The 27,554-nt window shown below is 39.8% G+C and overlaps 1 protein-coding gene across 8 annotated transcripts in view; it reads left to right on the top strand.

Moving 5' to 3' along the window:
* The first annotated feature begins 328 nt into the window (after positions 1-328).
* LMO7 (LIM domain 7) overlaps positions 329-27,554 on the top strand; it is a 94,151-nt gene continuing 66,925 nt past the window's right edge. For 6 of the 8 annotated variants that reach the window (XM_068418443.1, XM_068418383.1, XM_068418423.1 and 3 more), the window contains exons 1-2: positions 329-398; positions 18,514-18,620. The gene's annotated coding sequence lies outside the window, so the exon portion shown is untranslated. Of the gene's footprint in view, positions 399-18,233; positions 18,310-18,513; positions 18,621-27,554 lie in introns of those variants that run through there. The other 2 variants (XM_068418454.1, XM_068418408.1) reach the window with 2 other exon arrangements.

Below are 27,554 nucleotides of genomic sequence, written 5' to 3'. Positions count from 1 at the left end.
GGAAATTCAAGTCTAATTAACATCACCACCCATGTTGTAGAAACAGATTCATTTCTGCCTGTGCCTACCCAGGCATTTTCTTTTCTTCTTTCTCACTTTGCCATTCTCAGAAATATCTCTTTTTCTTTTTTTTTTTTTTGGGGGGGGGGGGGCACACTTCTTGGAAAACTGATTTAAAAAGAAATTTAGGTGGTGTTAATAAGTTCAAACTTACTTGATTCAAGTCAGATAAGTTAGGACTATATGCAAAGTGTTTCTTAATACTCATTGATGCTCATAGTTAAATAAGGTTGATTATGTAACTGAAAATCGTATGACTTCTTTTTAGTTTGATTAACAAGATCAAACCTGGCATCATTAAGAAGATCAATCGTCTGTCAACTCCAATAGCTGGCTTGGTAAGTAATGACATCGAACCTGATATCTGGGATATGATTCCCAAGTTCTATTTGTTTTTAATGAGCCTATTGTTCTTACATGGTCTTGCTATGAAAAACTACTAAGTTTTCAAGATTTTAGCTCGATTTCAATATTTGTTTAAAATGTTACTGTTTATATGCTTATGCTTGACTTAGACTGCAAAGGTTACCTGTTCCGTGTTTTGGATCTGTAACTTTAATCAGCTTGTCACTGCGTGAGGCTGCATCATCCCCAGATACATCTAACGCTGATGGCTCCTGTGCATAAACCTATATAGCATTGCTTGTCTTTATTTAGAGGCCACCATCCTGTTTTATATTCACAAGCCATTTCAAATGTCCCTCTATTTGGGAAGGGGTGGGCTAGGAAATGTTCTGTGTAACCCGAGTATTTTTAGAATCTGCTTCTCCCCACCCACAGCAAAGCTTAGGTTACATTAAAATAACTCTGATTATGAAGATCTCCCTTCAGGCTTCAGTTGAGGGATTTGCCAATGTTTTGGCTGTAAATCATGTTGTCTGTAGGGTGAGGGGAAAAAATACATGTAATCGTTTTGACAGGAAATTTAAAAGATTTCCTATATGCTGTTTGGCAAATTTGCCTGTAGGATAAATTTTGTAGCCATTCAGCATCAGAAACCCTTTTTTTGGGTGAATTCAAAGATTTTTTTTCTTCATCGTTTTTTCCAAGGACAGTAGCTTTGTTGGCTATTCGTGTTACTAGGGTATCTAGGCCACTTAATCCTGTCACCAGAACTATTGGTCTGATTTTAAACGACCCAAGGTGGACAGGGACATATGCATGATTCCTGTATCAAGTAGAAGATCCCACCTTATGATGAACATGCAATCTCAACATTAGAGGCAAGTTACATGATTTCTTAATAGAAGTAGAATGCAAAACATCTCTAGATACTTGTATTTGTATGTTTTAATGGGATGACCCAATAAAACATCTGCTTTTGCTGGTCAACTCTGTAGCTGTTTAAGAAGAAATGTAGTTAACTTTGCCAGAGGTCATAAGATTGGGTTAACTTGCCATATATTATTGCACAAGCTGAGAACATGCATTTCTACATCAAATGAATGTAGAAAGTATTAGTTGCCTTTGTCCCAGAAAAGCTCAGGGTATTAGGCCTGCGAATAACAAGTGCTGCACATTCTTTTGCCGTGAGGCATCCAAAAAAGAATTCAAATGAAACCAAAATAATTCTGGGGACAATAGCATAGTTATTCTATCAGCAGTTTGATTGCCTAAATGGCCTCTGAAGTAGCTAGTTGGTCCAAAACAGAAAACCATAGGCTAGATTTCATTTTTGTGGTGACTTAAGTGTAGTCTTGAATCATAACTGTAAGAACTCTAATTTTTTTTAAATGCATTTTTTGTTTGTTTCCAGATGCAAAAATTCAGAGTATTCATTAGGTGTGTAGTTTATATCTTACTTGTAATATATTATTGTTCCTTCAAGTTGTTTCTAGTTCCTACAAGACTTCAAAAATAAAGGAAAGGGGAGGAAAGGTTAATCATTCTCATAAACCGAGATCATCCAGTGGTATTGCTGTTAAAATACCACTTGAAGATAGTCATTGAGAGAGCTGATGTTTTGCGTTAACCCATGGAAAAAGTTTTACATAAGTACTTCAGTTTCAGAAGATCATGATTATGAGGGTGATAATGGGAGAGTGTCAGAAGATGGTGCTTATGATGGCAATGGTGGGAGGGCAGATGTATTTTCCCAGACTTGAGGAACATGCTCAGTTATACCGGCTTTGAAGAGCCCAGCTTTCATCCTGGCATGTAAAACAAACCAAAAAAGATGGTTTTGTGTATGTATAGAAAAGCAAGCATTGGTACCTGACAGGCTCAGGGTATTGTGGCTGATGAACCATAGGATTTAGAGATGGAAAGAGCTTGCTAAGGAAATAGCTGGTAGGCTTGCTTGCCATATCTGGAAATATTTTCATTGCTTGCAAGTTGCTTATCCCACAAATCTGCTTCTAGATAGTGTTTTGTGTGGCTTCATATATATACTTCTATGGCTCTCACTTCTGCTGTTTCCAATGTCTTTCAGTCTTGCATTAATTGCTCTCCACCAAGCCTTTATGAGGCTTAGAAATTACTATTGGTAGGGGGACTTTTTTTTTTAAACTGGATGGAAATTTTAACCGCAAGAGATGGCATCTTTTTCTAAAGGATAAACAGATGCCACAACTTGAATGTGGGTCTTGCAGATCCTGTAATCTGAAGATCTTTTGATATTTTTTTTATACGTCTCCTCTCCATAGTCGTTTATACTCATGTCCTAAAGTCCATTTCCAAAACATTTTATGCGTTCATCATTGGACAACTAGCATCCACTTCTCTCCTGGCTTTTCTGATTAAAAGGAAACAAAAAACTCGTATTCTTGACAGTCTTGTGGCAGTCTCATTATCAGAAGAAAAGAAATACTTTAAGACATCTTGTTTCTTTTTTTTTTATTTCCCCTTTTTTTCCTCTCCAGGAATTTATTCAGATTTGCTTTAGTTCTATAGGGAGTTAATATATTTGACTTCCATATAAGTTTGTTTTTTAAGCTTTGTGTTGACTTCAAATACTTGGCAGGATTTTTTCAGCAGTACAGAAATACAATGTTCAACAGGCATCTTCAATTTAATCTCCAGAAGGGTTTAATTATATTGTTTCTTTGATGTTATGGTTATTTTGCAAACAAATTTCTTGAGTAAAATAGGAAGTGAAAGCCTATATGAATAATGAAACATTCTGGTTTATGTGGAATATTGTGTGCAATACTTTTTTGTATTGAGTTAGGGAACTGAGGTGCTTTTTTTAATGAAGTAAATGCATTATTAATTTGTTATGTCATGTTTGCTTTTGTGACACTTCAATTCTCATAAAATCTAATAGGGGCTTTATATTAGCAGGGTCGCCTAAATTCCAACCACGTTTTAGACAACTGAAAATAAGCCTTAACTTTCACCTTTAGTTTGATTATACTGCTGTTTAGTGATTTTTGGGTGTGGATCACAGTGGTTCAGGTATAATCACGATGGAATGGATAAATAAATAAATATATGTGTTTTGAGGGCGAAATACTGAAATGAAACTCTGCATTCAGTTAAGAAAAAATGCTAAATTGGTACCAGGCAAACTTTAAAAAATTGATTAAACATCCTCAGTTTGGCATGGTGTAGGAAGGCTGGGCTGCAGCTTGCATGGAAGTGTTTGTTAAAACTCTGAGAGGGAAAGTTGGACCCAGCCATAACTTGATTTCCATCTAGCAGCTTGCTGCTGCAGCCCCGCTACTCCATTTCTCTTCTGAGGCACGTACCTCCCGTGGTTTGAGTGAGATCTAGCCATCATCCTAGCCATGTTTCTTTATTCATTTATGTTCCACTTTGGAAAACTGAACTGCTTTACTGGGAGATAAGGCAAATACCAGAGCTGTTGCAGGGAAGTGATGGTCAAAGACAAGCAACTGAAGAAATGTCCAGGTAGCTTTCGAGGAGGTTTCCTGAGCAATGAGGCATGCTGTCTGCAGGGTGCTAAGGACTAACTCCAGCAGCAGTCACAGAAAGATGCCATTTGCAGCAGGTTGATTTTTGACAGCGCACGGCAGGTTTTGGAGATGGTGATACTCCCATAGGTTTCCCAAAGGGAGTTAGCTGGGATGTAGCTGTTGGTTTGTTTGCTTTAATTTTGGCAATTTTTTAAAATGCTGTTTAAAACCTTTGCACTAAACTATTTTCTGGAAAATGAAAATTTAATTTCTGCTTGTCTTTCAGACTGTCTAAAATACACAGTTTGTGTAAAGAGCAATGCATATATTTTCCCTACTACAGCAGAGCAGGCAAAGAAACCAGCACAGAGTAGCAGTTCCTGAAGCTCTGGCATTTCTGGGGGACATCATGAGGGTAACCAAAAAGTCAGAGGATTGTGGAAGCTGGGATTTCATTATACACAGTAGTGAAAGTGCAGTGTGCCTTAAAAATCCATTTTTTCTGGTCTATACTTCTGTGAAATAGAGATGGGATTTAAAGAAAATGACTCAAATTGATGAATCTTGCTGGGTTCAGATCCTGCAAAATGATTTTGCTTAGAGTTCTCTGGGGGTGAGGGTGGTGGAAATAAAATGAATGCTTTGCAAAAGCAAACCCAAAGAAAACCTGGTTCTTAATAAATATGAGCTTTTCAGCTTGAATCCAACATGTGAGATGGTTTGGATATAATCACACAACAAGGAGGACTTTGTGGTCTGACCAACATATTTTCCAGCAAGGCTCTGCGAAGCATTTTGAGGCGCGTCTGTGACTGCAGCACCGTTGTTCCCCAGAAACCTCATGTTTCCAACTTGGTTGGCTGAACACAGAGAGAATCATAAACCAGGATGGAAGTCATAAGACATCATGAGACAGTGGGAAAATGAATGAGTTTTGTATAAGACATGCAAGCTCGACATATCTGTCAGAATAATACGTTGTTCATTGTTCAGGAGAAATAACTGTATGCTATGTAGCAAGGCAAAATTTTATTTAAAGTATGTTTCCAGCTGAGACCAGGTGGTGAAGCAAATTCAGAGTTAGAGTCAATATCTCTTTGGGAGAGTGGTAGCTAATGGGAACCTTGCCTTGCAACGTACCCATTTGGTCGTTCAGGACTCTCTCTCTCTCTCTCCTTGCAGCTTCTGTGAGTAAGATGGAAGTGCAGCGCTTTGCTCTGTGGTTGGGAAGCGTTTCATCACATCAGAGGCGTGGGGGCTGTGGTCAAACCCCAGGGCAGAGTAGAAAGCTATTGGGTTTTTAGAATTGTAAATGAAATGCCATTAGTGCTTCTTTTTTTTTTTCTTTTTTTTTTTTTTTTTTTTAAGTTGGTGCTTCATTTCAAACAAGTGGAGATGTTGCTACCTCTGACTCTCTCAGTGTGAGCGCTGGATGAATATTAGCATCAAATGTCATCTTCATGAAGTTCTTCAGCTTTGGCAGAGGGTTTTATGGTGAACTGTTTTTTCCCTTTTACACAAGAAAATAAAACTGTTCATCTGTAGGCAGTCCCAGGTTTGAACATGTGCATCTGAAACACGGTGGAGTGTGGTGTGTGGGGTGTTTTTTTTTTTTTTGTTCTGGTGAAGAATTAGCGTTCCTTTAGGGTAAAGAGCATCTTGATAGTTTTCTAGGCAGGATTTTTCACACACTCGAATTCCCAGTTCACCCAGGCCCAACATGCTCTTCTGACAAGCGCTACTCAAACATCGTTCCCTCTTTTCTTTAATGTAGTCTAATATAACACCACTACATTCTATAAATTACTTATTTAATATATCAGAAAGTATTAATTCCACTTGCACCAAGGCAACCATCTCAAATAGTGGAGGAGAGCCACTTTGTTATGGAGATCATCGGCATGTGCCTCCTAAACCAGGAAAGTAGGGAATAATAAAGGTAAGAAGGAAGAAATAATGAAAGAAAGCTATACCAGAATGAAAGGGAGATAAAGTCAGGGGTGGAGGAGATAAAAATGCTGCCACTAAAAAATACTTTTCTGAGCCTTTGTGCCTAACACTTTGCAAACCATGGAACCACCCTGGTACTTCCTTATCTCTTGTCATCAAGTACAGCTGGCCAAAATTTTCTTTTCTGTGGGAAAGCTTTCTTGACAGGGTTTCTTTTTTTTTGTGTTGCTAGAGAATGGCATGCAGTTGACATTTTCACTTTATTATAGGACATTTTTAAACAATTTTTCAGGTAAAATCCACACTTATAACTGAAATACTCTTAATTTTGCCTCTTTTATTTAGGATTTGCCTATAAGGTTCCCTCTCTGGTTTAGTTAGAATCAAATTAGTTATGTTTTCCACTTAAGTTTAATAATCTGATGTTAATATTATTTTGGGAGGTTTTATTTTAATTTAATAAAAATCCTCTTTTTTTTTTTTTCTTCAGAGCAGCTCTACTTCCAAAGTACTTTGGAATTATTCTTTCACTCTGAAAATCCTATTTATTTTCTCCTGCTGTTCACCTCCTTGTGTTTAGTAATAGCCTTTATATTGGTCCATGCTTTCTGTCTTCTTTCATTCTATATTTTTTTTAATATTTTGAATTTTTAAACTCCTGCTCTGTGAAATTTTACTATCGTGGGCTACATTAGTAATATTAATAGTAGCTTGTCTGGTATGAGAAAACGAGTATAAGAGAACTTCTCCTTTCTGTTCTTCATGACAAATGAAGAAGGGCAAATACACAAATACATGAACTAAGTTACACAAAAGCTACTGTTGTTTGCTTTGCTTTGCTACCAAACACCAAAAAACAAAAAATAAAGGCTCAAATGCAGATGGAATTGCTGGTTGTGCAGCAGCTAGCCGTGTCCAAAAACGCTCGTAAGAAATAGCCTCGTAAATTTGGGTCGAGAGCTGACTAATGAGCTGATAACCATTTGTCGTGCTTTATTTGCTTGTCTTGACATTTCTTTTTGCAGTGATAAGAGAGCGATACTGAGTGATGTGGAGTGTTGCTTTTTCTTCTGAAGGTTTAAGTCGCCTCTTTGCTGAGGATCAGAGCACATCACGGCTAACGTGGCGGCTGTGGGCTCTGCCTCGAGCCCTGCCTCCATCGCCCTCACTTGTGCCTGATGTGGATCTTGGGACTTTGAGTTGTCTGTGAACAGTAAATTCTGAGGTACAGGGTGAGTGCATATATAGCATGGCTGCAAAGAGTGAAGTTGCATAAGTCCTGTTTGATGTCTTTCACCTGGAAGCTGATCAGTCTGATGCTGCTTTTCAGAAGCCAAGGCACGAGGTGGTACACATCTTTTTCTGAAAAGCTGGTAATTTCAATGTGTAAAAAGTTAGAGGCATCATTGCCTGTTTTTCGGATGAATATGCTCAGCAAGGTGTTGAAGAATTCAGAAAGACAAGTATTTTAAGATACTTCTAGTTACTTGGCATAATCTTTGCTTATAGGAGTGTAGATTTTTGTTTTACAACAACAATTGGTGTTTCTTGTGACTTTTATTCTTAACTTCTATGTGTCTAAAAGTCAATAGGAGTGGGGAGAAAGTGAAAGTGAATATGGTCTGGCAGAACTCGTGCCCTTCACCCGATGTGTGCTCTCCTTCACAAGGCAGCCTGTACATTTACTGCAGGCTCAGGAGCACTTCAGATGACAGAGATGAGGTTAGTAGCAGTTATCTACCTCTTTTCATTCAATATCCTTTTTATGCTGCAAGTAACAAAACTTCCCATAAGTGTTATTTTCCTTTTTCTTGTGGGAAGCAAGAGATTTTTTTCAATAAAGAAATGGTAATTGCCAGGTAGGATAGCATAACTGTAAGTAATCATATTTTACTATACATAAAAAACAAACAAGCAATTTGAGGCACCATGTTCTCCATGTTTTTGTCTTCACCCCCTGCCCTGGCCCCGGTACTTCAGCCTGTTGTTATACTTAGCTTGAAACCTGTCTGCTCTGGCAAATTATACAGTTTTATTAAATACTGAAAAGCATTTTAATGTGTAGTGGTATGTTCACTGCATTGTTTTAAGTAAGTGCAGTAACATCTTTAGCTTTTAAAAGTGCTTAAACCAGATGAGGACTTCTACATGACTGTTACCAAACAGGTGACTAGGATACACCTTAAGTATCTAGTTTTGTTCTGACAAGCACAATTACATGGGAGGGGAAACTTTTCTTTGATCAGTGGTCCAGCTGAAGTGCTCAAACAAGTTTCCTGGGCATAAAAGAATTTATATGAGTCTGAGAAAATATGTTTTCACCTGGGAAGTGACAAAGCATGGTATTTCAAATGTAGCCATCAAACAACGTGTTAAATTTCTTACTTAATGAATTTTAGTGAGATTTTGTCAGTGCTACAAACAATGCAACTGGAAATTAGTGTGTGTGTTTTCATTGTAAAATTCAGAAGTTTCAGTTGCCATTAATTCAAACTCCTAAGCAGATGTTGCTTCAAATTTGGGAGAATGAGGGGCACACAAACTGGGGGATGAAAATCCTGATTTTTTTAAAAAAAGGTACTTAAAAAAAATAGGAAGTTATGACTTTTTTTTCGTCTTTGTAAATTTATGAAGCATTTTAGAAACCTGATCATTATGCTTAAGAATTTAAGAAAAGTCCTACCTCTTATATAAAAAGTTTTTAAAGTGTTAGATCTCAGAATACTTCGCAAAGAGCTCATGGTTTCAATTCTACACCTGAAGAAAGCAGGGTGTGGGCAGAGGGAGTTGTAGTGGCTTTCCTGAGGCCAATCGGTAAGTCAGAGTAGGGTGAGGGTGAAATTTTGACTCTCTGTCCAATTCTCTCATAGACTGTACTGCAAACAAACAAAAAAAAAAAAGCCTGATCTGAGTTCTGAGAACCTAAAACTATAGATTAACAAATGTCAGGAGTGATGAAAGACCTTATAGGAGTGTCTGTGGAACTATAAATCACTTTTGGTACTCTTTCTACTGTCTTCTGGGAAAGAGGAATGTGGCTTTTATGGAAATACCTTTGTTAGACAATTAAGAAAAGAGGGTTGTGAACTAGAAAGGAAGTATGGTTATTAATAGTTAGAGATGACATTGTTCTGTAGTCTTTCAATGCCTGATAGTGGGAGTATGTAATCTCGGCAGTGGTTTACTGATGCTTTGTGCCCTTCTGCTTGAAAACATATGGTATGTTTCAGCCTTAGCTTTGAATTTCCTTTAATTGTTTTCTGTCGCTGCCTAAACACTTTGAAATGTAGGGTGTGGGGAAAGGGGAGGTTGATGCAAACTCTTTGTGACATTTTTAGTAGCTGCTCAAGACTTCGATCAGGCAGAATGAAACCCAGACGCTGGATTGAACTTGACCGGTTTTGGGTGGGTGATGATGAAGTGAAATGTGACTAGGAGACATAAATGGGGAGAAATTATATGGGTACAGACCCCACAAAATGGTGGTTCAGCTACTCACCCGGTCTCTAGTCAGGGGACAGTAAGGGCTGTGCCTGTTGGTTGATCTCCGTGAATCAAAAGTAGTATTTTGGGGATGCTTTAAAGGAGATCATGTGTTCCAAACCAGTGCTTCCAGTGTGTTACTGGGAAGGGAAGTCAAAACGCTAATTAATTAATTGAAAAATTCTTGTAAACTAACTGTAAAGTAATATGATTGGCAGCAAGAATTTTCTAATGTGAAAACTTTTCCTTCTCCTGCTCTAAACCAAAGCTCCAAAAAAGTATGACATTTTTTGGCTCAACTTGCCAGCATTTAACAAAATACATAAATACGGTTGCCAAATGAACTGCAAAAAATTTCCATTTATCAACTCATTCAGCTGTAGTCTGTGGTGTCATTTGTATGCTATTTTTATTTCCTTAAATAACTGATGACTGTTTCTGTGTTTGTAAAGAAACATTCCTTCCTAACTGGAAGAAAAATGTCAGCCACGTAGGAAAGGTACACACCTTAAATCATACTTGTGACATTTATAATCTGATTTCTCCTGCTTTGCCAAGGAAGTGCGGTTTTGAGATTTCTTGCGGCAGTCGGTGTTTATCTGTGTTAAATCTTCATAAGCTGGACACTACAGTGCTTTTCTCTGTTGCTTGTCAGATATTTATTGATGTGCGGTGCTTAAAATTCATGACAATTTCCAAAGAAAGATGTTAATTGCAGTGGTGATAACTTTCTGCGGTATCAGTGCTGGAGCTATGCTACTTGCTCTTCTGTTTGGTACAAAGTCCTCATACCACAACTTTTAACGCCTGTCTGAACACCTCCGCGCCCATGTGCCCGTGCTGAATCACCCTCCTCTGGTGATGTATGTAAAAGATCTATTAAATACCATGCCAATACCAAATGCAGGGTGCTGAGACGCTGCAGCTGCAGTGAGTGAGCTCGCTTTCCGCGGGGCATGAGGGTCGGGGGAGACACAAGGAAGCCTGACACTAAGGTGGATTTTCTCCGAACCCAATCATTGGTCCAGGTGTTCAGGGGGGAGCTTCTCTACACTGTGGGATGAGCCCATGTAGGGCAGCAAGGGTTCAACAGGGTAGTAGGATGCTACTTCTCTTGAGAAACAAAAGATGTCTGGCTGCTGAAGGAAGCAAAGTTAGAGGAAACTTCCAAATTCTCTTCTATGAAGAATGAAGTACTAAATCATAGTCTAAAAATGAGGGACTACGTGAACTGAGGATCTGAGGCAACTTGCTGTGTTTGAAGCCCTGTGTACAGAGGGGCTGAATTTCATCTGGTTGATGTTAACCTGTGCGAGCAAAACAGAAAAACTTGTGTATACAAATAAGAAGAAGTGTGGGGAGGAGAAGCAAGCTCTGCCAAAACTTTCAGTGTTTCAAGAACAAGAGGTCTTTACTTCTTTTATTACTCATTAGGCTTCAGGGGAGTTTCACCTTTAAGTGGATTACTGTCATTCCAGTTCTGTGTAGTGGGGTGACTTGGCACTGGAGTATTTTACACGCTTTGCTTGTAAAGTCTGTTTTGTATGAACCGTTCAGGGTGAAAGGCACATCGCTTGATTTTTTCTTTTTCCTTTTTTTTTTTTTTTTTTCCTTGACTTCGACTGGAATGCAAGTAACTGGTGGGAAAGTTAAGGCTTGTCTAAACACTGAAATAGCCCGGGATGGTTATTCCATACTGGCTTTCCAAGCCTATGGTTTCTTTGCAGTAAGAATGCCTGTGAGTGGGTGAGCTAAATTCCCTTTGTCTCATCCAAAATGGGATGAAGTTGTGAAGTGCAGAGAGCTCTCTTGATTAACAAGGCATGTCTGCCTGAGGTGCCCCCATGCTGTACTTTTGCCCTTCTCCTTTCCAGCTGGCCTTATTTGGTAGCAGTGACATCCCAGAAACACACCTGTGGTTTACAACCTGGTATTCACTCTCTCTTATCAATAAAAGGCTCATTTGGTACATGTTGTTGTGATATACAGCTGTAATGTCATAGCAAAGGTTATGCTGTAGCACAGTAAGAGACAGGGGCCTGGGAGGGATTTTGAGTCACTGGGGACAGTTGGTCCCTTCCAGTGTCAAGCACCTTGAAAGCTGTCAGCTGGGCAATCCTGCTTCGAAAAAACCCCATTAATTTCTGTTGTGTGTTTTCCTTAATCCCATTACTCCTGTTGGAGAGAAACTGTGGAGCTCAGTGCTGCAAGCGATTGCAGGCAATGAAGTGAGCCAGGCAGAGAGGTGTTCAGCTGGCTGTTAGACATGATGGTGGGCAGTGCTGAAGAACAAACTCTGAGGAAGATCCTTCAAAACACACCTTGGTGTCACAGAGGTCCGTGACCGGCTGCTGTCATTGCAGATGGAGTTGGGGTTTGGGGAATGGATGGGCCTCTTTGTCCAAAACCAAAGTGCTTCTTATCTAAGGCTGCTTCAGAATGTGGTTTCCATAATGGTTGAACTCTGGTCAGGCCTGTGAATCAGAATGGCGAAGAGGAACGTTCCTCTTCCTGGCTATGACTTACAATTATCGATACTGGGAGCACCAAGGTAATGGGAGAGTTTATGGAGAAAGTTTCATTCTGGCAGCAGGAGGGCCTGCTTTTTGAGAGGAAGGCTGCAAGTGAATCATTGAAGAGTCGATGTCTGTAATCGTGCGTATAGCTGGGGCAGGGAATCCTTGTGTCAAGGATCACGGTAATTTATTATTTTACACAATGTGGAAAAACGACGAAGGGCACACGGAGGGGAGTGGCAAAGCAGTTAGCACCGTTTCTGATCTTTGGCCAATACAGTGCTCTGTGCACACTGTTATATGTGGGATAATTTACCGAACAGAAGCCTTGAGGTCACTCTTAAGTCAAATTATGCCTGCAGGATGATTGTTTTAATTATTATTTTTAGTTTTGTGCCCAAAAAGGGAGGAAAAAAGTAGTTTAGCTATTCCACCAACTCCTCCTCCTCCTTTCAGTTCAAGGTCAAACCTGTTAGCAGCCTTCAGAGAAACGTGGAGAGCTGTAGAAGCTGGGATCGCAGCCTACGTCCGGGATGGGTGGGTGACAGGCACGGAGCATCCCGACGTGCAAGGCCAAGGTGGTAATTGGGAGTTCCTGGCTCCCAGGCCTGTGGTCAGACCACAAGGTTGGTTCAGCCCCATTCCCTGCTCTCCCTCCTTCTGCCCCCACCCCGCACCCACAGCCAATGCTAATAACCGAAACATACCTCCGAGGAAGAGCAAGTTACCCGACTTGTTCAACGAGCTCCTGCTGTAGGTTTCTTCCCTTACCCCACCTCCGAATACAAACAACACGTAGCTGTGCAGTGATGCTGCTGCAAAATGCAGCCCTAAATTCGGTATTAAACTGATTTGAGCCAGCTTTAGTGGTCAGTATAATGCTGCATCTATGAAAAACATTTTCTACTTTTAAAAAAGTACCTCTTTTTGTAATGGAAATAGGCCCTTACTTAAGGGAATGTGGGTGCCAATAAGGAGGATTTGTCATGAATGCAGAGCTGAAGGAGAGAAAGTGTAAACTTATGAAGACATTTGGAGTCATCTTGTAAATGTAGTACTAAGAAACATGCCAGTTAAATATGATCTATTCAGACGGTTTTTAGAATTCTGTAGCCAAAAAAATGCACCAGCCTCTCTTGCTAAAATGTCAGAAGTTTTTGTTGCTAGGCACTGCAGGTACTAAGTGTTTTTTTCTGTCTTCTTTTTGGGAGCCTAGAAATTGAAAACAACTTCTGGCACCAAGTCATGGTCTGGATGATGCTGTAATACTTCTATGCAAATATGCTAATATGCTTCACGGTCCTGGGAGCATAGGGTGCCATAGTGAAATTATGTTCCAATCCTTCCCCTTCATACTCTGGAAGAAAAAAACCTAACCCCCCCCCAAAAAAAACCCAAAACAAAACAAAAAACCAGAACTTGATGAGCAGTAGAAGTAAGGGCTTTAACTGAAACAGTGGGTGTTTGCATAAGAGTAACAGACAATAGACTATCTTCATCTATTGGCTGACACAGCCAGGAAAAACAGAAAAACACTGTGTTAATTAAATTGTTTTTCTCCCAGATGCCAGCTGAATTGAAAGATGTGCCATGACTTGTATGCCTACGAGATCTCGCTGTGTTTCGGTGCATGTGTAGGGTTTCAGAGAAACAGTTAACTAGGGAGAAGACAGGCTTACCACACAGCATGACTGCACCTTAAAGAAAGCGAATGTATTTACACACTTGTTTAAATTAATATTCCTGCCCCACCCAGATAATCATGATAATGAGGGGTTTTTATTTTTTTAATTAAATTGCAGCTCAAGTATACAAGCCGAATTTAGTGTGATGTTGCATTGCACATAAGTAGTCAAAATAAGATAGTATTTACACATTGTTATATGGAGACCTCTCTTCTTAATTACCCTTCACTTCATGCTCTTTCACTTTAGAGATTTTTAAAATTCTTTTTGTATTTACCCACTGTATGGCCCTTCTCAGTTTTAGGGGTTTCTTTTCTACTTAAGGTCAACTCTTGATCCTTTTTGCATGTCTGCTCCTGTCTTTTCACTGATTTTCCTGTTGCTTATGCTATTTTTTTCGATTTTAGAAGTGCCCTTTCTTTTTTCTCCTGTTTTTGGGTATTGAGGAACCTATGTATTTCCCCACATTCACTGCCTCACCAGTGCCTACGTGGCTGTTTTCCTTTTCATAGTGCTGCATCACCTTTGTCTCGAGTTCTTGCTATGGTGACATACATTGGGAGCTGGTTACAGGTGCAAACACAGCACCACTGCCAGTTGTGATCCCTCGATTTTTTTAATTACTTGGTTTAATTTTATTTTTTTTTTTATAGGAAGGTATCCGTGTACTTGTGTTTTTCCATATAGTGACAGGCTTCTTTCTTCTTCTTTGTGGTTTGGAGGATAGTGATGGGAATGAGCCCTGCAGTGTCAGCCCTCCCCCTCCCACCCCATTCACCTGCAGGAGCTGCAGAGCTCTGGCACAGCCCCTCTGCCCCTTGCCTAGGAGCAGAAGCAGTGTGGAGGTCTGGCAAGGAAGGAGAGGGAAGGCTCAGCTCTTTCCTCATGTCTATGAGGTTGCGGGAGTGAGAAAGGCAACTCTGCTCTGCTAGGTCATCGGAGAGAGGACATGGACCACAGTCTCACTTGCAATACAGGCATGGCATCTTGTCTCCTTCTCAATGCTGGTTAGAGGGGGATGCTTTAGCAACAGGCGGAAGGCAGGTTTTGTGGCTAGTGATGCCCCATGGGGACTAGAGAGGCAGGTGCATGCCTGAAAGCGTGCGGTATTGTTCATCTTTCCTCTGAACAGCGGTATTTAAATGCCTGCTCCTGGATGACCTGCTTCCTGCTGCTGGCTCCGGCTCCTGTGTTACGACTTTGCAGAGTTTTTGGGTGCGGTTTACTTTGAAGTTTGAGGCAAAAATGAAATGCTGAATGGTAATAGCTCTACCTAGTCAGCGTTCTGTGCTGTGCGTTTAATGTAAGTCTGTACAGCTTGTGGGAAACTCAAATTATTACGGGAGCATCAGAAATGCTCTGCTGTTCCGTCATGAACACTGGGGAAAAAAAACAGCCTTCCCCCAGTCTCCTTCCAGCCTCCTCACCCCCTCCCACCAAAACACTTAAAAGTGGTAATAACATACCAAAAATAAATTGCAGTTCAGTTTTGTGGTTAAGACTTCAGGCTTTATTTTTGTTGTGATTTAAGATCTGTAATTGTATGATGCTAATTCCAACTTCAGATGCTCACTGAAATGTGTTGATCAAGCTCTGTATTAAAATCATCTAGTCGATTTTGTCCCCATTAGTCAGTTCAGAAGCTTTCTTTTTTAATAGTCAGAAACCTTATGTTTTGTGCATAAACGTATTTGATCCGTCTGACCATGTATCCTTGCTTTTGGTCTGGGCAGCTCTTCTCTCCCCTTCTGGTGTTGCTCCCCTTATGCTGGTAGATGGCAGCAGCATTGCCTCTCATGCTCCGTTTTAGTGGTGTAACGGAACCAAGTTCTCCTGTTCTCGTTATATAGGTGCCTTGTCTTCTCATCATCATACTCCTTTTTCTCTGCAACTCTGCTAATTTGAATCTTGCTTAAATTTAAATGGTCTGCCCTTGTTTACAGAGATTGGGAAGGACTTGGTGGCAGAGGGGTGTTGTGGACACAGGCATGAAATCCCTTTTTCTCAGGCACGCTGCTTGGGTGACTTGTGGTCACCAGGAGATAGGTACAGTGTGTTGTTCTTCTCTGGGCTTTTGAGTTCTGAATGTTTAAAAAGGACCCTTTTTTGTAATGAGATTCAGGTTGCAGTATACCCTTTGGAGCTGAAGTGGTAATGACCATTAGTTTTATTAAAGTACAGTTATATTGGTAAAAGGAATAGCGTGATGGCTTCTATATTTGAGCACATTAATCACCGAACAATGTTCCTGTTCACATTTCTAATGATAAATCTAATTGCAAGGTTGATAGCTTGTCACTTTTTTCCTGATTATTTCTGTGGTGCTATTTAAAATTCATTTTCAGGTTCATTATTCTGGTAGAGTTTAAAATGGCTGCTAGCTATTTTGAGACCTGTAGCTTCAGTGATTTACTACGGTAATTAGGGATGGTCAAGAATAACTTGGCAAGGACAGTATTTAGAAGTGCTGGTTGGTTGAAATTGTACCTTTTTGTGTCAATATCCAAACCTGAGCAATAGCCTTTTGGGTAACCTCTCTTGATGGCCTGGGGGTGAATTTCAGTCCCTGATGGGAGGAGAGCTGGTACTGGGGTAGCCACCTGTGAGATGGCAGGCATGATCAAACTGCTGGCTTGGGAGCTGGGGGAGGCAGATTTTGAACCATGTTTTATCCTGCACGCCAGCGAGCGCAGTGACTAGGTGTGTTCTGCCTCCCGTGTTATGTCCCCCTGCTCTGACCCGTTTCTGAAGGTCTTGACTCATGTCAGTGATGGTGTGCTTGGGGGCTGTAAGTGTTATTTGTCAGAGGGCTGATGTTTGACAGGTTTAATTGCTGTGGCACCTTCAAAATTTAATTCTCTCGTCTGGCAACAGTTTGGTGGTTGTGCAGCTGAGCAGCCACTGATGAGCAACTCTTCTGCTTTGTTTTTGTTGTGCTCAGGGTGTAGGCAGCATCCATTTCTCTAAATATCTGACTCTTCTTCCTTGTTTGCCTGCGCAGTGTGCTCGTTCTCCACAGTTCAGTTGACGTAACCGGTCAGTTTGGGAGTTCACTCTGAGTTTTGGTGACCAGTCAGACCAATCAGGGCGTGTTGCCTTGGTGTTGGTGTCAGTTCTGTTCACTACCTTGTAACTACTTGTTTCTTCTGCTCTGTTGCTTTCTTCCTTTTCCTTACCTGCCTGTTTATTGGGCTCCCCAGACCCCTGAACACTGACCTGTTAGTTGGATGTGTTTGGTTGTTTAACAAGTAGTTCCTCTTCTTCTCGCAGTGGGACTTTAACCCGTGGCCTCTTGCATGAAGGAGAAACGATGCCTTTTCACGTCCTTGGGGTTTTGGTGCTAATGTGACACTCAAAAATTGATTGAATGAAACTGGCACATCTAGCTAGCTTTCCCTATATTGCATGGAGAGGAAGAAGGGGCAGTAAATGCCCCTCCTGAGGTTGCATCCCCAGCATGAAGCTCTACCTTGGCCACTTGTGGAGGCAGCCCCTTGAGTATCGCAGGAGCTGGTGCAAGAGGTAATGTTGCCTGTCCTCCATCCTTCGCAGCCCCCTTCATTCATGTGCCACCACGTCGCGTCCCCCATCATCGTTGTCATTTCGCATCTCCCCGCAGCAGAATATGCCCCACTGTGGCGCATCGTGCATCAGGCTTTGGGACATAACATTCATGGTGTGAGACATTTGGGATCTTTCGGATGTGGTGACATGGAGTCCGCAGCCTGCATGGGGAATACCTTGTTCAAATATTTTCCTTGAACGAAGCCATGTTTACAGACTGATAAGAAATACTAGAATCCTAGGGCCATTCAAAACAGAAGGTTGTGGGGTTTCTTGGGTTTGTTTTTCCTTTTTTGAAGTGTTTGTTTTTACTTTTTAAAGTATGTATTAGAAGCAGCTGCTGTTTTCTTTGTGGATTTTTTTCCTAATAAATTTTAAATGATGGAGTAATTGTTATATCCAGTGAGTATGCGTCTGAAAAAAAAGTTTAAAGGGTATAAATTGCTTTTCCATGCTGTGAAACTCCGCTACCAGTACCTTGCCTTACAAAGCCTTCAAATGGCAGGGCTGTACGTAGCTTGTGAATTAAGTAACTTTGTGTACCTTTTCCTGTGGCTTCCAGCTGAAGGGAGCAAGTGCACAAGAGGGCACATTCTTTTGTTGTTGATAGCATTCCGCCTTAACGAGAAGGAATTTCTTGCCTATTGCCTATTGTTTATGAAGTGGAAAGCGATCACAAGTTGTATAATCTCTCTCTATATCGTTGGATTATTATTTTTTTTTTTAACCTTGCTCTTGCTGCTCGGTTGATCTGCAGCAGGTGCAGCGAGTGGGTGCTGTGACACGCTGCACCTATATTTTGTTATATGTTGGTGTGAGCTGGAGGGGGGTGGAGAGGAAGGGGAGGAACGCAAAAAGAGAGCAGGAGAGCAAACCCCCCCCCCACAAGTAAGGAACCAGCAGAGCTGAATACTGTTTGGTTTCTGTCTCTCTGGAGCTTTGCTCAGCAACCAGACCCAGACTCCAGGTGCAGTATTCACTCATCGGTCTGTGAGCATAGAAACAGCGCGTCCCTCCTCTTCTTCCTCCCCTGCCAAGAGTTTCTGGGTGGTGAATGTCAGTAGCTGGAGTTATTTTTAAAGGCAAGAGGTGAGGCTTGTCGTGCAAAGCTAGGAAGAGGGCGTTTGTTTGCTGAGCAGAGCTGACATCAAAGTGGAGATTGCTGCCTACTGGCTCGCCACTGCCTTATGCCAGGTAATCTTTAACGTACCCTCAGTCACCAAGATCACAAACCAGCCTGCGTGCATGAGAAACGACCTGCGTTTGTGATCCAGAAGATTGCTTTTTCAGTATTATTTCCGTGAGCTGGACTTTGACATTTAGAGGCTCACACTAATCATCTTGCAAAACCTGCTTAGTGCTTTTAACTAAGCAACTGCTTTCTACTTCTCTTCGCAGGATAATATAAATGTTTTTCTGAAAGCGTGCGAAAATATTGGACTGAAAGAAGCTCAGCTTTTTCACCCAGGAGATCTTCAGGATTTGTCCAATCGAGTTACAGTCAAGTGAGTTTTGTGGTTTTGTTTTTTCCCTCCCCTTCTCCCTCTAAGCTGTTTCACAGTCCTGTGTTTTTTGGTTTTTTTTAAATGTTTGCCTATGGAAAATTCTTGTTTTAATCTGGTACGAGCAGTTCTGAATACTTTGAGGGTTTAAGCGTTGTTAAGGCTGGTAGCTAAGATTTGCACAAATTTAATTTAAAAAATGAAGTAGTAGTATGCCTTACAAGCAAACTAATGGTTAATGAATATTTACAACATTTAACATATGAGACACAAGCTGTTCAGATTATTTTAAACTTGGAGCAAAATTAACTGTTAAATGCTATCGAAAACATCATTTCTCTTTATGCTTTGACATTACCGATGTAGAATCTGAAAGGCTGAGGTGGTACTTCTGATACTTACCTGAATGGCTCTGAGGCTCCAGCACGGTGTTCCTAAAGTACCGCTGGTCTTGCCACTCTGAATTTTAATCAGGTGTTTGTCACCGAATGTCACATCTCCTGTCAAGGGGAGGTGGGGGGGGTGTGTGTGTGAGTAGAAACCAAGTACTGAATTGCACAAATGGTAATTGTCATGTTTACAGAGAAAAGAGTTTTCCTGTGAAATAGCAGTGGTTTGGTTCTGAAGTATAATTAGTGGATTCTCAAATTTCAGAACTGCTGTGTCTCCTAACACAAGTTTTATTACTAGTTTCTGAGACATTCAGGTGGAGGTTTAACATATAGACACTTAACAGGTGTTTTAAGGTAAATGTGTCATGGAAAAATATCGTCTTGGGGCATCTTGCTTTGTTTTACAGTATTAGCTGTTTTTATTGTGTTTGGTACAAAGGGTGAATTTATTGTTGAGTCTCCAAAAAAAAGAAAAGCTTTAGTGAGTTTTGCTGGAAACCTGTCAGGTTAAATGTTAAGAATTGATTCCTGTCTTAAATTACCAGTTTTATTAAAGAGGAATAGACAGTAATCCTTCTGTAAACACAAGGGAAAAAAATATTGTGAATTACACATAACTGCTTAAATTAGAAAGAAATGTCTTGCAGGTGGATCGAGTGGTAGCGTGTTGACCTACTCTGCCTGGTTTCAGAATGAAAGTTCGTACTGTTTTGAGGTCTGATACTTGAGATGGCAACGCGTTTTCTAATCTTTGACTCGTATCTGAAACGTAATTTCTCACTAATGTGATGTTTAGGGACTTGGCGCCTTTCCAGGGTGCTGGTATTCTCCCCACTGGTTCCTGTGTCGTGCCGAAAGCTGGAGGGTTGGTAACCTCTGCCATGCTTCAATTATCCACAAAACCCTTGCTAAAGTTACTTTGGTGGAGGTTTCCTCCAAGGGGATAGCTGGGAAGGGTTGGAGGCTGCCAGGAGCTGGTCTTCAGCAGCGTCAATAGTGACAATCTGAAACCCTGGGGAGGTCGAGTTAGCAAACTGTTGTGCAAGGTATGTTGTCCAACTCGCCCCTACATTAACCGTGGCTCCCAAGTGAGGTCAGCTATGAAATTCATCCAGTGGGTCTGTAACCAGGGTTTTTTTTGGGTCCTTTCAGCTTTGCCGGTTCCCTTCCTGGTTCCAGGAGCAGGGAGTAAGGCTGGAATTTGAAGTCGTCATAAGGCAGTGGGGGTTTTACAACATACCTACTCAGCAACAGAGTAGTAATTAGTGTTTTTCAAAAACCCGGATTGAACTGTTGAGCACTTCTTATGGACAGCAATGCAAGGAGTGTGGGTTAAAGTTGAAAGAGCTGCCAGCAGTATAGCCATGCTCTTTTAATTTGTTTCAATATAAGTCTGATTTTTCCACACGTTACATATCATATGACAGTCCCACAGTGTGTGTAAAATCCTTACAGAGTAATTCAAAACTTCTGTCTCTGAGCGTGCTGTAAAGTGGTAACCTAACTATGCTAGCACGTTTTGACATGTTTAGGAGTTTGGGGAGGAACAGGAGGGAAGTTTTATTCCAAGAAATGAAGGAAATAAGTTATATGAAGATAACTCTCTCCATTGAAAAGTTAATTATGTGTCACTTGATTACCCAGAGGGCAAGCTGGTCTTCAGAGGGTTTCCAAAGAGTCATATGTATGTCAGGAGAGAAATGCTGTCTGATCAGGAACTTTATCTGATCTATTTTTTTAATTATTATTATTTAATAGAAATTACTTATTTCATACATTCAAGCTGAATTGCACATTTCTTCAAAACCTGTATGATGCCAGGCCTCAGAAAAGGGATACTGTTTCATGTCTTGCTTTTGCATTTATCCTCTGTTAACTTTGGACTCAGCATTAGAAGTAAATAATTTCTTGTCACAAAGAGGGAAAACTTTTTTTATATGCTCATTTTTATAAAAGATTGCATTTCGGTTTTGGCTTTCTAACATTCCTAAGCAAATTCATTTTGCCACCATCACCTGAGGCTAATTGCCCACATCTTAAACCAGCTGCATCGGTTGTATGGGATAACATTAAGTGTGCTCGAAGCAGCGTGTCTTTTGACACCTCAGCAGTGTTGCTGTGTCCTGCTGTTGCACTGCCGTTAGCACATGCTTTTTATCTACCCAAAATAGATTAAATAAACTGTTGCTTAAACAGTCAGCTTGTCAGGCTGGGGTGGCTGAGAACAGTGCGCTGGTAGGATACACTTATGTACTCCTGGGCATAAGAAAATGCCTGATTTTCCTTGTACGTGGAAAATAGATAAGAGGAAGGTACTGTTGAAAGGGTGGGTCGTCTTCTGTTGCTAAGGAGGACATGAGAGTTGTCATATTATGTCAGAGCTAAACCAGTCTCTGGCACTGGCTGGGAGGTTGCATCCCTGTCCCTGCAACGCTTGGCCTTCTGTAGACTTGTGGAATTGCTCTGATGCCCCTGGGGCTGGGGAGGTTCTGCAGGAGGAACGCCTCCCCTCTGAGGATGATGAGGAGGTGTTCTCTCTGTTCCTCCTGTCTCTGCTGCCTGGCAGTTGTGTTCGGTACCTCCTCCTTCTTGCCATGTGGGAAATCATACACCCTCAGGCTGTTGCCATCTCGGACTGCTGTCCTGTCCCACCTGGGCAGGCTCCCTTCCCAACAGGAAAAGTTGTTCTCTCCTCATACCTCGTTTCTGAGTGTGCATGCTGCCTTTCTCTGTACCTTTACTGATAGAGCTCTATCTTTCTGTCTCATCAACAACAATGTCAAGCCATTAAGAAATACTGAACTCTTTATTTGTATGTGGTGTAATGTTCTTGTGTCACCTGAGATAAGGATAAGACCCTCTGTTACTCATGGCTTGCCAGAAGCTGTACTAAGAAATAATCTTCCTATCTGGTAATGAGGTTGCAACTTTCACTTATATTTTGTTTTTTTATTGCAACTGAGATGATGCACAGGCATGATGTGAAACCCTCCTCTGTAATTACTACTAGTACCTGGGATAGGAGGGGCAAGAATCCTCTTAACTATCCAGACTCTCAGCTCCAAGTCATTATGCGATTATCCTTTTTGCAAAGAAAAAGCTCCTTAAAATTTTATTGCTTAGAAGTTTGTGTGAAGAGGGCTGGTTAAAATTACTGGTTGCTGTTCAAAGCCTTGCAAACTTTATGCTTTGCCAGATCAGCGATGAGATTAGTTGTCAGGTGAAGCGGAAAAATATACTGGCATGGGTGGTTTCTTTTCTGCCAATGAAAATGGGAGTGTGGATTAATGTCTGAGATTTATAGCTCAGTCTTTCTGTAAATCTGCAGATGTTATTGCTCAATGGTATAGTACAGTAATGTGTCATATGTTCCAATAAAGATTATCCAGATGGGTTTATTCCTCACACACTGTGTCCGGCAGTCAGGTGCATATCTTCTTGTTTCATGGCTAGTTATTTGTGTAAATGCCTATGTGTCCCTCTTCAGTTCTTTCAGTTTATTTGATCTTGTTAGCCTAAGATTTTATTATTTTTAATCGGAGGAGATGTTATTTTAAAGCCCAGCAGCTTGGTTGTTTTTTTTTTTTTTTTATAGTAATGCAAGATTGTTGTAATAATTCGTTTGATTCTTTTTTAAAATCTATCAAAGTAAGAATGTAATACGAGCTTTGTGACTCGCAGTTGTGAGCACGGTTACTATTTAAAAATGTTCAGCACTTCCTTACCCAGCTCTTTAGAGGTGACACATCCAGTTGTTCCCAGCTGTGGAAGGGTTCTTAGTAAAATCATGCCATGGAGTTAAAAGTGGGAGTTTGCTTAGGCAGACACCAAACTTCTAGTCTGATGGACTGTTATCCTAATTAGCAGTTTTAAAGGAGGCAACCTGAACAATCAGGTGGACAGCATAATTAAAATTTGTCTTGTCTTTCAAGCAAATTATTTCTCCCATCTTAAAAAAAATACTAATTCTGTAAAATGAGGTATCCACTTAAAGAATCTCATTAAATACTCATAATAAATCCAAACAACAGTGGGTTAATAGATGAAAATATTAAACTAAACAAAAAAATTTAAGAAACAATTCACTGCCTTAATCCTAAATAGCAAACTTTTTTTTAAAGCTACCATAAGCCCCTGAGTCCTGATGTTGAAGTTTTAGTATATTAATTTCATTCTTCAACAAAATATCATATTAAAATATTTCCTTTCTATTAATATTATTACTACAGGGTTATATTTAGAGTAGGTCTGGAATGAAACTCAAAAATTGTCTCCAAAGATAGCTGGAAGTACCTCAGCACCATGCAAAACTTGGTATTTGGATAAGGCCTTCAACTTTTTGCTGCACTGTACTTTTTCTTGTATTCATTATCAACCCTGTATGCTAAATGAAGTGTAAATCTTATGAAGCAAACAGAAAACCCTGTCGGAGAAGTCTTGCTGAAGTGGGATTGAGCACATACATGAGATGAAGTAACGGAGCTCTCAGTCTAGCCCCAGCATTTCTATCTTTTGGGTAATTTTAACTTATCAATTTAATGCTCCTTTAGCTCAATTATTTTTCACATTTTCCTAAAGCGAAAAACAACCCTAGAAAAAATTGAAAGCCATGCTTTCTGTAGCATAAAGCTCTATATAACTAGAGCCAACTGGAAAGAAGTAACAACTGTTATCTGTCATGCTCATCCTTGTGTTCTGGCATTGCAGAAGCTGTATTTTTGAGACAGGCTCTCGATTTCAGTTCAGAGATAATACTTTCTGAATTTAAAATACCACAAAAAAGTTGTTCAGAGATTAGATGCGTTTAAAATAAATCTTGATAAAATGGAATAATTGCTAAGTGATGTAGTCGTAAGCATGTGTTCTGCACATGTTCTTCATCCATTGGGAGCAGGATACGTTTCAAGGGTTTTCTTATGATGAAATAAGAATGAACAATTACACAGATCATACCAACATAAACTATTACGAACATTTACAGAATGAGTATCTGCTATATACCAACTATTGTCCCTTACTAATCACCCATCTCATTTTAGGAGCTGTTGAAAAGGAAGCCTTCTAGCACCAAGTTAAGCCAAACACAAAGCATCCTCTAGTACCTACCTTCTTTATCCCGTAATTCAGATTACAATAACACCAGCACCTCCTTTCAGTGATGAAATTGCCTCACTTGTCTTTTTTGGGTGCAGCCACTAAATGTGCAGATGTAATAGGATTCCCGAAAATAGCACTGAAACAGTAGCAGAGAGGGGTTGAATGCAGACGTAGCTTCTTCCAGTGCTACATTCAGTCCTTTACCAACTTCCTGCTCTTTGTGTGGTGTAGACTTTAGCTTCTAATTAGAAAATAGATTGTTGTTGGTGGTTTTTTCTTTTTTTTCTTTTTTTTTTTTTTTTAATTTAAGTTGATGGTTTCTTATGGCTTTCATGTTCTTCCTGTCTAGTCCTGGGGAATATGCCAGGCTTCCTGTTTCCTGCTCAGGATTCTTTAACTTTGCCTTCATTGACCCTGTAGAAGAAATTTCTGTTCTATGTGATGAATGTTACAACTGCCAAATAGATCACTGAAGAAAGCAATCTGCATAGAAACCACTGAAAAGATGGTCTTTTTGAGTGGAGGATTGTTGTCAGCGCAACAATACAGCAAAATGCAAATTTGATTTTTGGAGAGCTTTAATTGTGAAGCAGTACCACATCTCGGTCTTCAGAGGAATTTTTTAGGCTTGCTTTGCCAGTAACGCTCAGCTCTTCGAAATGTCTGGCATGCAACTTACCTGGAAGCTTGAGGTGTAAGAATGAGGTACTCTTTTGGAACTTGTATCCCATTTTGTGCTTCAAGAAGTGCCATATTTTGTTCCAAGGAGGCAGAGTCAAATACCTTGAAAACGGAGACTTTAAAAAGAAAAGAAAAAAAAAAAAAAACCAAACAAAACTCAAGTCAATTTGTGGACAGGTGCGTCAGAACCGGTGTTTGCTGTTGTATCACTGAATTCATACTTAGGTCTTCTTCTATATCTAATGTATTTGCAGAGTTACTATATCTTCTTGACATCTTTTTTTTTGCTCAAGAATTTCATGCTTACAATAAGAATGCATGATGAATTTGCTGTGCTGATTTTTTCCAAGAAACATGCATTTTACTGATCTGAAAAACCTAGTCTTAATTTGGCTTCAAAAAAAGAAAAAAAAAAAAAAAACAAAACACACAAAAACAAAGCACCCAAAACACACAACACAGAACCACCCTTTCCTGCTTTTTTATTTTGTGTAGAATAGAAAGTTGTGGACTGGATGAAAGCCAAGTGCTTCCATGCAAGAAGTATGATAGCAGTTAGCCCAAAACTTATACCTGTGTAAGGTTTCCAGCTTATACGTGTGTGACTGAAGAGTCAATCACCCCAAAGGCTTGCGCATAAAGGTCTAAGAAACTGTCTTTGAATTCAAGTTGAGATTAAAGGAATAGAAGACAGCATTTTGTGGGTCTTGAAAGCTGAAATGCAAACCATTTAACCAAAATTTAATTAGAACAATGAATGGTGCTATTTTGTTTTTTCTTTTCTTATATCCAGGGAAATAACATTTCTTACACATGTGGTTGTAATAGGCTTTTATTGTGGTAACTGAGTTTCCTAGTGACACTTCCCTTGAAATGGAAAAGTGCAGCACCCTCACTTCAAAGTGACTCTAGAAATGTTCCTACGACTTTGTAATTGTGGAAACTTTCTTTTTGCTATGGGCATTTTCATAGACATGGGTAATACTTACAGCAGCTAATCTTACTTGCATAGCTGTATTCTAAACATTGAAATTGCTGTATTTATTTTGTTTAGGATATAACTAATTTCAAGATCATGCATTTTGCATGTTTAACTTTCATTCGTACTGATGACAGTTACACAGAGGTAAAGAAAATTTTATCAGTCTTGTGAAAGTGTTGTGCTTAGCGTAAAATATTCACGCTCAGGTCATTAATTTGCGTAAGCTTTAAATCATTCCAGTAAAACCGTTGTAGGCAATAAAGTATGTTCCAGACTTTGGACCATACCTGCTAGAAATTTACTTCCAACTATTCAGTGTAAAGTCTATAAAATGTTGGGTGTGGTGCTATTTAATCTTTCTACTTTATTTGTTAAGTTTCTGATCATTAAAAGAAATGTTTGAGATTGTTCATTTTTTTCTGTTGAGTAATTTAACAGTTAATAAGTTACACTCCCTTTATGGGATTATACTCTTGATAGTGTTCGATTTACCATTTATCTATTTCATGAAGATGGTTCTGCTGTAAGAGTGAAAAACTTCTGGAGTTGCATACCTGTACCTACAGGTGTACAGGAGGAGTCTGAATAAATCTGGAAAGAATTACATTAGTGTGTTAATTTTATCAGGAGTAATTCAGGTACCTTTAGTGACACATCTATAGCCTTATGTTGGAATTTAAATAGTTATGCCGTGAAACTGAATGACTTGCTGAAGGAGGTTATGGTGGCTTTCTGCTGAAAGGTGTTGGTTTGTTCGAAGTCCTCATTTTTTATCTTCTTACAGTATCTCTGGAATAACTTTTGTGGGGGTACAAAGCCATTATTACTAAAAGCCTTTACAATGTTTTCCAATGCTGTTTTCCTTTGTATTAAGAGAAGCGTTTCTAACCTTCTAGGATTCCCATGGGAATCCATCTAAACCTTAGGCACCTACATTTATTTTAAGCATGCACATCAATCCTAGGATTAAGTGCAGTTTATAAAACAATGCAGTAGAGAGAGAAAAGCAATTTGGATGAGTAGCAATGAGTTACAAAAGAAGGTAAAGAGGGAACCTGCATTTTTTGGTGGTGATGTTTTTTTCATACTAAAAAAAGTGTTTATGGCTGAGGTTGGAAGTTGAAGGACTTCTAAAAAGAGTAAGCTTGTGTTACCTTAATATCAATTATACAGAGCATGTATGCAAGTTAAGTCTTATTAATTTTAATTGTATTTTACCCCTAAATTGCTGAAGTTCAGTTAGCTTTTCTGAAGACACACAACTCAATAGGAATAGCTCCTATATTTAAATACTGGGGGGGGAAGCTGACTTCTTGAAGTTTTCCACAGATACAGAAGTTTGTTAACCATACTCTGTAAACAGGGAAAGAAAAGCTGAACAGTGTATTGTCAGTTCTGGATCCTACTTCATACAGAAGCCTAATTGTGGCCATTTTTATTCCTGAGCTGTGATTAATACTGTTGTTACACCTCTTACAGAGATTTCAACTCTTAATTATTATTACTGCTTAATTGGAGCACTCATAGTATCCTTCAAAGTAGAATTAACAAGTTTTCTGCTACAGAACATAATTGGTAATGCAATAGCAAATTCAAATATTTTTATAATGCGCACGTCAAAAGGGTTAAAGGGTTCTATTAATCTTGTTACTGAAACCAGTTAAATGAAATCATGTCTTGCCACATGATTAGAAGACAAGGAGGGAGGGGGAAATGAAGAGTGCTAGATAGCATCCAAGCTTAACCACACAAAGGCATGATCTTTTCATGTTTCTTTTAAATGAT

Source organism: Nyctibius grandis, chromosome 2 (assembly GCF_013368605.1).
Source record: "Nyctibius grandis isolate bNycGra1 chromosome 2, bNycGra1.pri, whole genome shotgun sequence".
In the NCBI taxonomy this organism is placed as follows: Eukaryota; Metazoa; Chordata; class Aves; order Nyctibiiformes; family Nyctibiidae; genus Nyctibius; species Nyctibius grandis.
The sequence above is the reverse complement of the archived record's forward strand: the minus strand, read 5'-3'. Positions and strand labels throughout refer to the sequence as shown.